The following is an 11,068-nucleotide window of genomic DNA, read 5'->3' on the forward strand; positions in this document are numbered from 1 at the left end:
CTATTTCTGGACTTTAGCAAAGCTTTTGATACAGTCTCCCACAGTATTCTTGCCAGCAAGTTAAAGAAGTATGGGCTGGATGAATGGACGGTAAGGTGGATAGAAAACTGGCTAGATGGTCGGGCTCAACGGGTAGTGATCAATGGTTCCATGTCTAGTTGGCAGCCGGTATCAAGTGGAGTGCCCCAAGGGTCGGTGCTGGGGCCGGTTTTATTCAATATCTTCATTAACAATCTGGAGGATGGTGTGGACTGCACCCTTAGCAAGTTTGCAGATGACACTAAACTGGGAGGAGTGGTTGATACGCTGGAGTGTAGGGATAGGATACAGAGGGACCTAGACAAATTAGAGGATTGGGCCAAAAGAAATATGATGAGGTTCAACAAGGACAAGTGCAGAGTCCTGCACTTAGGACGGGAAGAATCCCATGCACTGCTACAGACTAGGGACCGAATGGCTGGGCAGCAGTTCTGCAGAAAAGGACCTAGGGGTTATGGTGGACGAAAAGCTGAATATGAGTCAACAGTGTGCCCTTGTTGCCAAGAAGGCTAATGGCATTTTGGGTTGTATAAGTAGGGGCATTTCCAGCAGATCAAGGTATGTGATCATTCCCCTCTACTCAGCACTGGTGAGGCCTCATTTGGAGTACTGTGTCCAGTTTTGGGCCCCACACTACAAGAAGGATGTGGATAAATTGGAGAGAGTCCAGTGGAGGGCAACAAAAATGATTAGGGGGCTGGAGCACATGACTTATGAGGAGAGGCTGAGGGAACTGGGATTGTTTAGTCTGCAGAAGAGAAGAATGAGGGGGGATTTGATAGCTGCTTTCAACTACCTGAAAGGGGGTTCCAAAGAGGATGGATCTAGACTGTTCTCAGTGGTACCCTATGACAGAACAAGGAGTAATGGTCTCAAGTTGCAGAGGGGGAGGTTTAGGCTGGATATTAGGAAAAACTTTTTCACTAGTAGGGTGGTGAAGCACTGGAATGGGTTACCTAGGGAGGTGGTGGAATCTCCTTCCTTAGAGGTTTTTAAGGTCAGGCTTGACAAAGCCCTGGCTGGGATGATTTAGTTGGGTTTGGTCTGCTTTGAGCAGGGGGTTGGACTAGATGACCTCCTGAGGTCCCTTCCAACCCTGAGATTCTATGATTCTATGATTCTCTGTACGCAGGCCAGGCTCCTACCCCTACTTGCACATGGGCTTTTGCTCCATCCCAGCCCCTTTCAGATGCAGGCCACACCACACCAGATTCCCCTTTGTGTGTGGCCCACAGCTTCTCTTGCTCCCCCTGGTATGTGGGACTTTGCCTATCCCACTCTTTGCTCGTCCCACACAGGGCCAACGACGGGGGGCAGTACAAATTACTGGGGACCAGTGGTCCAGAAGGAGGCCTGGGGCCCGGGGCCTGGCTTCCCCGGCCCTGTTTAGCTGGTCCACCCTTGCTGGGGGGGCCCAAAATTTTTTTTTCACCACGGCTCGAACCCGCTCTCGGCAGCCGTGGTCCCACACACCTAACATTTGTCCCCACAGACAGTCATTCCCTTGCTGGTGTGGGAGCTTTCTCCTCTATAGCTCCAGAGCTCTGTAATAGTCTTCCTCTGTATCTCCTTCTTTCTGTGCCCCTGAGGGTCTCTCTCCTCCTACATTTGTCTCTTGCAGAGCTGGGCTAGGAATTCACAACAAATCACTGATGCAGCGATTTTTGCTTCTTTTTCAGTTCATCAGCTGTCCACAAATAAATCACAAATATGATTATAGGGCTAGGGTGACTCTCACATGAGACTGAAAAAATATGGATTGTTTAGTTTAGAGAAGGTTTGAGGAAGTAGGGACATGACAGCAGTCTACAAACTGATGAATGGTTTAGGGAAGGTAAACTGGGCACTCCTATTAACCCTGACTCATAGGACAAGGAAGAGAAGACTGAAAGGCAATACTTTTAAAAGTGAACAAAGGAAAATTTATATAGTGAATAAACAACCTGTGGAACTCACTGCCACAAGATGTCGTGGAGACTAAAAGTTTACTAGAATTAAAAAAAAGACATATTTATAAGAATAATGAGAACATCCAGGGGAAATTATGAGGGATATAAACCCTCATACTTTAGGGAATGAGCCAACTCCAATACAGAGTTCTCTTCAATTTACAATTGCCCTTTGCTTTACAACAAAGTTGGCTATTTACCACCCTGATCATTCCCTTCCTACATTCTTTCTTTCTTTCATATGTTAGTATAAGCAACACTGGAAAAAATCTGTGAAGTGCTTTAGCTCAAGTTTCACAGATTCATACATTTTAAGACTAGAAGGGACAATTATGATAATCTAGACTGACCTCTTGTGTAACACAGGACAGAGAATCTCCCCCAGCAATACCTACCTCAAGCTCATAACTTCTTTATAATAATATTTTTGCCTAACCTTTTTTGTAGTCCTCTAGTCCAGTAGTTCAAGAGTTTTTTAAGTCAGCATTAATGATTCAGATTTTGTCGACCAATTCGTTTGATACTCTTGGGTCCTGCACATTTAAAAAGGTTTAACTTCAATAGCTGCTGCTTACCAGCCTCCCTAGTTACTGATGTAGTGGAAAGTAGTTTGTTATCATGGCAAGGTATGAATACACCATCCTGCTTCTTTCTGAATGCAGAACAAAACTATGTATTGCAGTGTTTCTCAAACTGGGGTCGCCGCTTGTGTAGGGAAAGCCCCTGACGGGACGGGCCAGTTTGTTTACCTGCCCCGTCCACAGGTCTGGCCGATCATGGCTCCCACTGGCCGCGGTTCAATGCTGCAGGCCAATGGGGGCTGCTGGAAGCGGCGGCCAGTAAGTTCCTCTGCCCGAACCACTTCCAGCAGCTCCCATTGGCCTGGAGCAGCAAACCGCAGCCAGTGGGAGCTGCGATCGGCCGGACCTGCAGACGGGACAGGTAAACAAATTGGCCCAGCCAGCCGGGGCTTTCCCTACACAAGCGGCGACCACAGTTTGAGAAACACTGATGTATATTGAATACTACTGCCTTTTCTGCATCACGATTGACAATTTTACCATCCTCATCTGATAGCAGACCTGTACCATTGCTAGGCTTTCATTTGTTCCTGGTATGTTTATAGAGTTCCTTCTTGTTGTTCGTAACACTACTAGCCAGGGGCTTCTGGTTACCTGGAGCTCGTGAACTTGGTGATGGCCTTGGTGGCCTTGGGTATGACTAGCTTGGCTAGCAACCCCGGCGGCGGCAGCAGCAGATGCACGGTTGTGTGGTTCGCCCGGGGAAGCAGTTGTCGAGCAATTGTTGAAAAGCATCAGAGGGGACGTCTCCTTGCTGATGTGCTCAAAACCATCCCTGACAAAAGCAATCATGATGCCCATGGTGTTGGCAAAGGTGCCAGTGTTGGGGGAACCTGCTTCAGCACCTTGCATATAGAGATGGAGTAACTCTCCTTCCTGCTCCTGCTTCTTATCCCCCTTCTTCTGGGTCTTGGAAACCACTTCCTTGGATCCCTTCTTGGGGCCAGAAGTGGACTTGGCTGGCGCAGGTCTCCTGAAGGCCAGTTACTCCCTGCTGCCCAGAACTGGTCCTCTCAGCTGCACATGCATTGGCTCTGTCTGACTCCCAGATTCAGGCCCAGCATGGGCACTCCCTCCGATGCCTCTGTGTTTTAAACTGGAATTTTCAAAGGAGGCCATGGGTGATAGGCATCTAAATCCCACTGAAATTAAAGGGAAGCTAGGTGCCCAAAATCTCAAAGGTATTTAGGCACCTACATTGATTCCTATGGGGGTTAGGCACCTAAATACCTTCAGGATCTGGGCCTACCTCCCTTAACTCCTTTTGAAAACTCCAGCCTAAAAAGGACAAACATATGTCATAGCCAAAGCCGTGCAAGATGCTATGGGGCCATTGTGATCTCATATAGCAAGAGCACACCTGTTGAGTAACAATTAGAATCCCGGCTTAGACAGAAGTAATTCAGAATGGCAGACAGACTCACGGTCCCTGTCTCGTCAAAGGAGGCACTCCAAGCCCAACACAGTTCATTGGCACTTCATGGGCTCTTGTTGTTTTTCCTCCCCAAATCTCCCTCTTTATAGATCTCAGATGAGAGCAGGTGTATTGGCCGTAACTCAGGGTCTGCCCTGGAGGGCCAAACAGGGAGAAACAGGTACAGGGAACTTGCTCCTCCTCCTTTCAGACCTACGCGGGGGAACTAAAAACCCAGCTGTGTTAGCCATGGCTGTAGCTGTGTAGCCCCGCCACCACTAGAGGGGGACAGAGTGTAACCCTGAGTGGGTTACGGAAATGCCAGCATTGACCACCACTTAGCACCAAGGGTCTGGGCCTATAGCTGTGGGACTGTGCCCAGTGTAGCTTGGGGAAATACAGGCTGCACACCCGGAAGGGAGACGTAAGAGCTCTGCCCTAGCCTCAGAAGAGGCATTGTGCTTGCCTGTGTCTTCTGCAAGCAGGCAGCCTCCAGGGACTGGCTCTGGAGAGCTTTGCCTCTGCACCTAAATGACATGAGATCTAAACTATTGCTGAATAGGGAGCACAAGTCCCTAGTGTTGTCAGACACCATATCAAGGAGCCCTGTTGATCTTGTGGGTTCTCCAAAGGCTCTGGGCAATACAGAAGCACACCTGGGTCCTGCCAGCCTTGCCACAGAAATTTGAGTGGCCCAAAATAGCCCCTCGCTCTGCTACACAGATGCAAACTGTATCCAAACATATAAAGCATGTCCCACATCCACTCCATGACTTCCCTGCCATGATCAGGGACCTCACAGAAGCAGAAGATTGTATTGCTTATGGCAATCATATCCTAGTCCCACCGTCCCTGTAGGATGATATATGGGACAGGAAACACTAAAGACACCAAGGCCTCACAAGATGCTGGGAGTGGGCCTTAATTCTGATACATCTGAAAGCTTCTCTAGTATGAAGGTCCTCTTCAGCGCTTTTTTCCTAAGCAAAACTCGGATTGACTTCAGGCCAAGTCACTGGGAGATTTGCTCGGTTAAGACATTAGCAGAGGGCTCTGAGAAAGCTGGGTTTGCCGCTCTTCTATCTACGCTGGATCAAGTGCTATTTTCGACAGTGACTCTTTGGCACCCTGCGAGCGCCAAGCATTGTTATTCTCTTTCGCTCATTTGGCGTTGATTAAAGAGTCACTGCTGGCATCAGCCAGGCGTGAGATTGAAGTTTATGGGATTCAGCTGGTTATTAACAGAAAAAAATACGGAGCATCAAGAAATGATTTGGGTTTTTTCTGACAGGAGAAACACCCAGAAGCGGAGCCCCTCGTTGGATGAAACATTCCCTTCTTGTTGCCTACACAACGTTTCTGTAATTGACAAAACTGACTGTCATTGTTTGAGTGTGTTTGGCTCTCTGGCGGTGGGTTTTATATGGTTGAGAATTGACTGGAAAGAAAAGCAGTGACTTTCCTAAGTCACTGTTTCATTCACACACCCCGAGCTGTAGGTATGAGATTACCAGGAGCTGACATGAATGGGGCTCCTTCTCTCTCAGACCTGCTGGAAAACAAAACACATACCGGCATATATTTGAGCAACTGCGAGTTGACTTTGGAGAGGGCTGGTATTTTTACACGATAACAGTCCATTGGATTCCCTCATAAGTCTTTCAGTTCTTCATTACATAAGGACTTTTCCTGAGCTGCAGGGCAATGAGCAGCATGTATGTAATCCCTGTTTCACATTAATGCATCACATGTGCTTCGGATTTCAAACGTCAATATTTTCAGGAGCATACAGTAGGGCTCTTTTCTGTAAGTGGGGTTTGGATTATGGCTCTGACTGCCCTGCACAGACTCTCTATAACTCACTGAGTGCCGGTTTTGCTTTGCTTTCTGTACATTTTTATGTTTGAAAAATGTTACCTTTATATTTTAAAAAAAGTACTGCAGTGTTCTCCAGTAACAATCCAAAGCACTACCCCTTCCCATAGTGATACTGCAGCATTTGCAGCTTGGAGTTGTGGTGTGTTTTTTTAAAATGCATCACCAGGCAACCTTAACTTTCTTTTCACATTGTTGTTTTGATTGAACCGGATAGGCCAGGTCCTTATCTATTGTAAATCCACACAGCTCCATTGACTTCAATGGAGCCACTCATCTACACCAGTTAAGGATCTGCCTGCTGATGAATACTGTTCTAGCTTCTTTTAGGGAAGCCTATAACTTGGTAACTGTAGTTATGTCCTTTCATCAGGCTTGGTTAAGTGTCATCATTCTAATTTCATAGATTCTAAAGCCAGGATCATCTAGTCTGTCCTCCTGTGTAACATTGGTCATAGAACTTCCATACAATAATTCCTAGAGCAGATCTTTTAGGAAAATATCCAACCTTCGGTTAAAAATTATCAGTGATGGAGAATCCACCATGACCTTTGGTAAGTTATTCCTATGGTTAATTACGCTCAGAGTTTAAAAAAATCCACCTTATTTCCGGTCTGATGTGTCTAACTTCAACTTCCAGCCATTGGATCATGCTAGACATTTCTCTGCTAGACTGAAGAGCGATTACTGAAAATCCAGGCACAGAGTCTTGTGATGAAGGGAGTGAGCTGGGATCCCAGCCAGGGGGCTCATTCTGGAGTCTCCCAGAGACTTCCTGTGTGAGCTTGGCCCAGCCACTTCATCTCTCTGTGCCTCAGGTCCCCATCTGTAAAGCGGGGATAACCCTCCACAGCTGCCAGACTGCCTTGACACAATCAGAAATGTCTAGGGCACTGAGATGCTTGTTGATTTCACAGAGTTTAAGATCAGAAGGGACCATTAGATCATCCACTCTGACTTCCTGTGTAACACAGGCCCTTACATTTCACCCAGACACCCCTATGCTAAGCCAAATGACAAAGCATTTCAGCCCTCAGGTGACTAAACTGTGAGCCACAGGCAGAGATGGCAGAGACCAAGGTACCAGCAGTGCCTGAAGCCCCTACAATGGCAGAGAATCGATCAGGCGGGACATGTCACCCTTACACCTTTAGCTCATCTTATAGCACATGAGATCCTGCATTCAAACCTCACTGATATCTCAAGTGGGCTCAGTTACATACACATGGGCTAATTTCTGGCCTCAGATACACCCATGCAAATCTAATGACATTAACAAGATCGGAGGGCAAATTTTGGCCCTATTCATCTCAATTATTTCACCTTCTGCGGTGCCAGACCTCAAGGAGCTCAGCGTAAAAAGCATCATGTTTCTAAAGACACTTCCCCACAATTAATGTGTAAGGAAATAATCCGACACAGAAGGTTGTATTTTCTGAGCGAGCCACCCTCCTTTTTCTGTTGTGCGCTCACAATGAAATCCTTGTGAGTGCTCAGCGCAGCAGACGGCTTCTGTTAGCTGCATTTCGCCTGCTGAGCTCAACAAAGGAAAATGTTAATGGTCAGAGCTTGTCAGCAGTGCACTGCCATTCACAGTTAGTTACACTTCACTATTGTTTTGTGTAGTTGTTAGGATACGGATATTTCCACTGCAGAGGAGACATTTCCTGGGCCGAGAGAGCCTGCTGGAAACTGTGATATTCCATCTCAGGCAAACAAACCAACCAACCCCAGAACCTCAACAGAGCAACTTCCAAACAAATACATCCAAGGACAATGTGAGAAATGTCTGTCACTTTTGATTTACCATCTCAGTGTAAAAGCTGCTGTGCCTTTTATAAATGCACATGGTTTATGTGCTTGCACTATAGTGAAAAATAACAGTACCACATACTTTCCTAGTGCCCTTCATCTTGGGAGCTAAACTGGATTGATGTGGGAAGAAGGATGGCTTTATGGGTAAGGAGGCCCAGGACTGGGACTCGAGCAATCTGGGTTTAATTCCTGGTGCTACAGCAGACTTCAGTGATAATGGGTAATCCATTCAGCCTTTTTGAATCTCCAGCCGCCTCTATTTTGATTGTAAGACCTTTGGAGCAGAGACTGTCCCTTGCTATGTGCAGGACTCAATCTAGCACAATGGGACCCTGATCTCAGCTGGAACCACTAGACACCACTGTATTTTGTGTGTGTGTGTATGTGTGTATTAGGGCTGTCAAACAATTGAAAAAATAATTGCGATTAATCATGAAATTAAAAAAATAGTCACGATTAATCACAGTTTTAATTGCACTGTTAAACAATAATAGAAGACCAGTGCCTCGGCCCCTGTGGGCTCCCCCATCCCTCACTCCTGGCCACCATGGGCTCCCCAGGCTTGCCAACCCTCCATCACCCCCAGATCTCACTGCCTTCCCGCAGTGCTTAATTTGTATCAAAAGAGGTGCTGGGGCTCAGTCCTGGCACAAATTAAACACTAGGCAGCTGGTGCTGGTTGAGAGCCCCAGCTCTGAAGGCAGTGCAGCCGCCAGCAGCAGCACAGAAGGAAAGGTGGCATGGTACATGGTGTATTGCTACTCTTGCTTCTGCACTGCTGCTGCAGCTTGTGGTGCCTGGCGCTCGGTCTGTGACTCAAGGTGGGCTCCGTGCTATTGCATGGGGGCTGCAACTTGCCAGAGCCCATGGCCCAGCTGCAGCCCTTTCCATGCTCAGTGGGGCACCATTTCAGTTTTTGGTTTGGTTTGAGAAAGTGTGTGTGTGTTGGGGGTCGGGGGGGGAGCACTTTCTCTTTAAGCAGAGGACTCAGGAGCCTGAATGCTTATTCAGGCAGTAGCAGCTGCTGTTGGCAGCATTCACTCCTGAGCCAGCAGCAGCAGCTCAGCAGCAGACAGGGTCCCTCTGTTCCCAGGGCCGGTGCAAGGATATTTTGTGCCCTAGGTGAAACTTCTACCTTGCACCCCCTCTCCCTGCACATCGGTTCATTGAGGGGCAAATCCCAATGAGCCTTTATAGACCCCAACGGCCAGCCTGCCCAGGGGCCAGCCGTGCCAAGGGGCTGCTCCCTAGACCAGGTTCCCCCTCCCCCCGAACTCCCCTGGAGGGTGCACAGCCCCCCTGTGAGCCCTCCCCACCCCATCCCAGCGGCCCCTGCCCCGAGTCCACTCACTTGCTTTGCCGGGCCTGGGCCGCTGCAGCAGCTCGGCAGGGAGGAGCCGCCTTCCGGAGGCACCAGAGAGCCAGAGCGTCCCACTTGCGGCAGCAGCGAGCCCCAGCCATGGAGGAGTCGGCATGGTGCAGGGGAGCAACAGCCCCGCAAAGGCGGCGGCACCGCTAGCGGGGAGCAGCCACGCCCCCCTGCCCCTCCTGCCCAGGCTGTGACCGGGCACCCCCCCCCGGGGCTCCTGCAGCGGATGCATGCGAGCGGTGGCCCCCGTGCGCCCCCCCAGTTCCCCTCTCACCGCATTCGGGCTCTGTGGCTCCCGGGAGTGTGAGCTACCGCTGCCTCTCCCAGAGCAGGCTCAGGGTCCCGTGCTCCAGCAGCGGCTCACATGACCGGGAGCCGCAGAGCCCGAGTGTGGCGAGGGTGGAGCTGGGGAGCACTCGGGGGCCTCTGCCCGCATGCATCTGCTGCAGCCTGCAAGAGCCCCCGGGGGGGGGCGCCAGGCTGCAGCCTGGGCAGGAGGGGCGGAGGGCGCAGCTGCTCCCCGCTAGCGGTGCCGCCGCCTTTGCAGGGCTCCTGCCCCCCTGCACCGCGCCGGCTCCTCCATGGCTGGGGCAAGCTGACACTCTGGCTCTCCGGTGCCTCCGGAAGGCAGCTCCTCCCTGCTGAGCCAAGGCACCACTTTTTGGCGCCGCCCAGGACCGTCCTTAGGATTTATGGGGCACTATGCAGTATTATTAAACTGGTGCCCCTATGCCCAACAGCAGCCTGAGCTTGCAGCCTGGCGGGGGCAGGGGTAGAGGGACAAGGCAGAAAGAATAACAAGATGCCTGACCTGTCTCATGGTGGCAGAGAGTAACAGTTCCCCGCAGAGACTCCTGTACTCTCTCCCTCACGCAGAATGGACATGCAGAAGGTACCTAATTAAAAGCACTAAACTTGGGAATAAAAAATGTTAGTCAGAGGTTTTCTGATATGCCCCTGAAGTTTGTCAGACATATATTTGCAAAAACTTTGTAGTAAGGGTGAGTAAGCTGTCTTGCTGAATACAACATTAAATATTATGGAACACATGATGCAGCTCTTCTCTGTTTTACATTTTCGTAATCAGTATTTCTAAGCTGATTTTATATTTTAAATGTACTCTTAAGCCTTCATAAAGTAATCATTCCAGATTACTACATATTTAACTCATTGAAACAGACATTTTAAATTAATCAGTCACAGAGGTTTAGTGTGTTCATAACAATGTTCATTGCTTTTAGAAAAAAGGAACACTAATTTACTGTGTGTGATCTCCATAACAATACACAGGTTTATGAAATTTCACCAACTTTAAAAAATATGTTTCCAAAGATTTTAGGCATAACAAAGGATTTTATATCTTACTAAGGTACTGATTTTGCTGGAGGGTTCTCTTAAAACTAGTTAATCAGATATTCAGAAGTAAAGAAAGGTAAACTCTTTGTCCAGCTATCTGGAAGGAAAGGGCTGTTGTCCCTTTAAGGGCTCTCTTCAATGGAGGTGGGGAAGAGGGGATGAAGGGAGAAATGGATGGACAGAAAGGACAGGACGACTATAGTAATTAAAATGTGTATTTTAGATAAGGGTGGTCTTTCAAAGGATTTATTTAAAAAACTATACGTCTGACAATCCAAGCATTTAAGGCTAAAGATGATTGTGCATCTAAAAATCTATGCAAGGATTTTTCAGAGATATGATTTTATGATCTTCACCAACTCACTAATGAAATACTTTTAAAGCAAATTTTAAACTAAGGTCCTGTAGACCGACATGTCCTGACTACATATTACAGTAATGCACAACTGTTTTTGTCAGTAAATTCAGAAACTCACAGTGTATACCTGGGAGTTGGCAAATGCCTGTTAAATGGCTTCATTACCCCTTGAATGGCTCTTTAACAGTTTCAGTGTTGTGCTAATAGGTCTGGCAGGCTGGAGGCTTTTTCTCTTTTAACTACTGGAGCAGCTTGGCCAGGGGTGGTGTGACGGGTTGGACCCCTCCTTAAGGTGCCACCTGATGTACTGAG

The 11,068-nt window shown here is 48.3% G+C and overlaps 1 pseudogene; it reads right to left on the reverse strand.

The window, feature by feature from the left end:
• Nucleotides 1–3,159: 3,159 nt before the first annotated feature.
• Nucleotides 3,160–9,321, reverse strand: LOC123374129 (annotated as a pseudogene).
• Nucleotides 9,322–11,068: the final 1,747 nt, after the last annotated feature.

Source organism: Mauremys mutica, chromosome 7 (genome assembly GCF_020497125.1).
Source record: "Mauremys mutica isolate MM-2020 ecotype Southern chromosome 7, ASM2049712v1, whole genome shotgun sequence".
Lineage (NCBI taxonomy): Eukaryota > Metazoa > Chordata > Testudines > Geoemydidae > Mauremys > Mauremys mutica.